The sequence below is a fragment of the Microtus ochrogaster genome, chromosome 21 (genome assembly GCF_000317375.1).
Source record: "Microtus ochrogaster isolate Prairie Vole_2 chromosome 21, MicOch1.0, whole genome shotgun sequence".
Lineage (NCBI taxonomy): Eukaryota > Metazoa > Chordata > Mammalia > Rodentia > Cricetidae > Microtus > Microtus ochrogaster.
The window spans coordinates 25372009-25374657 of NC_022022.1; positions in this window are offsets into that span (position 1 = coordinate 25372009).

Here is a 2649-nt window from a genome sequence, read left to right on the forward strand (position 1 = left end):
CTTTGCCTTGTATTTTCCTGTGGGAGTTTGCCAATGCAGCTAGCAAGACTATGGGGAAGCTCTGCAGTCACCCAGAGGAGAGCATTCCAGCTCAATCCAGCCTCTCTCTGTGCCCACAAGGACACCAGACACATGAGGGAAGAGGTCATCCTGAAAGCACGTCCTGCCCTAGCCACCCCTGTTGATTGCCATGCAGATCGTGCAGGTATATGAACAGTCCAACTGAGCTTCTTCCAAATGCCTTGCCCGTAAAACCATGTGTAAAATATAATGCTGTTGTAACCTCTCAGTTAACGAGGAAAATCTCTGTTCTCTGTGGCACTGTAAAGGAAAGTTTAGCTTTCTAGAAAATCTCAGCTTGAAGAATGCACAGCCGGGCAGCTCACAGGCCCAGGGGTGAACTTGCTACTATGATTTTGCTAACTGGACAGAGTATAAAATCCTTATTTCTCTACCCGTAGGTTAGTGGAGCTCTCTGACCTCATTGGAGAGTGTCTTTGTGCCACAGAGGTCACAGAAAATCAAAACTGATCCAAGTGCAGAAGATCAATGGAGTGCTCACCCACAAATGAGACATCTGTATCACCCTCTCTCCGCAAAGCTTGGGGACCATCACACAAGAGGGCATGGGCAAGTTCTAAGAGCCAGAGGTCAGGGAGGACTGGACTGAAACAGAGGCTTCTAGATGACACCATTCACTCATGGACTCAGAGCGGCTATGGTTGCCTGAACGCGACCCACACGAGATCAAGCCAGTCAAGATTCTAGCACAGATGGGGAAAGGGTTCGTAGGTCCCCACCTGTCATTGAGAAGCTATGACCCATTGATGACTACTAGGGGAGGGAGAGCAGGTCAGCCAGGGCTCAGGATGACCCCACATCCAGAAGGACGTGGGCAGCACAGCTGGGAGGTGACAGGAGCTGGGAGAAGCTAAAAAGGGAAGAACAGTAGAGATGGGTGTGAGCAAAATAGCTTGTGTGAAATCTCACAGACTTGAGTACAGTAGGCCATGTGTGTGTATGAAAATAGCTCAGTGAGACTTGTCATTCTGTCAAATTAATACATCAATTTTATTTATCTTTAAGGTTTTCCTTTAATATGTACATATGTTTGCCTGCATGAGTTCATGTTGCAGGTACCCACAAGGGCCAGCAGAGAGTATTGGGTTGCCTGGTACTGGAATTTCAAATGGCTTTGAGCTGCCAGATGTGGGTGCTGGGAACTGAACTCCAGTTCTCCACAAAAGAAGTGAGCATTCTTACTTGCTGAGCCCCCAGCCTCTGCCTGCTAACTTAATAAAGAAAATCTTTCTTTTTTTTTTTATTGAGAAAAGGAAAAAAAAGTATCTGCCTCCTCCCAGCCTCCCATTTCCCTCCCCCTCCTCCCACCCTTCTCCCCCTCCCCCAAGCTCCTCTCACCCTCCCTCTCCAGTCCATAGAGCAGTCAGGGTTCCCTGCCCTGTGGAAAGTCCAAGGTCTGCCCCCCTCCGTCCATGTCTAGGAAGGTGAACAACCAAACTGGCTAGGCTCCCACAGAGCCAGAACATGAAGTAGGGTCAAAACCCCGTGCCATTGTCCTTGGCTTCTCATCAGCCCTCATTGTTCGCCATGTTCAGAGAGTCCGGTTTTATCCCATGCTTTCTCAGTCACAGTCCAGCTGACCTTGGTGAGCTCCCAATAGATCAGCCCCATTGTCTCAGTGGGTGGGTGCACCCCTCGTGGTCCCGACTTCCTTGCTCATCTTCTCCCTCCTTCTGCTCCTCATTGGGACCTTGGGAGCTCAGACCAGTGCTCCAGTGTGGTTCTCTGTCTCTATCTCCATCCATCACCAGATGAAGGTTCTATGGTGGTAAGCAAGATATTCATCAGTATTGCTATAGGATAGGGTCATCTCAGGTTGCCTAACCTCAGCTGCCCAAGGGACCACCAACTGGGGACATCACCATGGGCTCCTGGGAGCCACTCCAGGGTCAAGTCTCCTGCCAACCCTAAAGTGGCTCCCCTAACTAAGAACTGTGGTTCCGTGCTCCCCTGTCCAACCTTCCTCCATCCCAATCCTCCTGTTTCCAATAAAGAAAATCTTGCCTTGCTTTTCCTCCCCTCAATTCCCTTGCAAATGAAGCTCCATTCCCTTGTTTATCATTTTAAAGACTTCTGATAGAAGCCTAAAATTTTTAACTTTATAACTAATTTAATATTTCTGTCTGGTGGCCCTGAAAATATTTGGTCCTCAAAGAGTAACAGTTTTCATTTTTATATTTGCTGTTTTCCTTGTTTTCTTATTTTGATTTTTGTTTTCATCTGGGTATTAGAAAGGTATCTATTTTGGTCTTGTTTTTAAGTGACCTAGCTTTTCCCCCAATATTCTATTTTTCCCTCTGGACCATAATTTGTGAATAATATCCTTTGACTCACACAGTTCCTTCAACAGCAGTTATCTTTCTACTCTCCTTCGCCAATATTTACTTTTGATGCCCGCCAGTATTTATAACCTTTTCATGCTCTTCCTTTAGTCTGGATCCATAATTAGATTATTAGATTTCTTGAGTGTCCCATGTCAGTATTTAACTTGAATTCTCCCCTTCTGTGTTCTTTCTCCTACTGGCACACTTTTGAAGGGCACCATGCCATGTCAAACTCTCTCTCTCT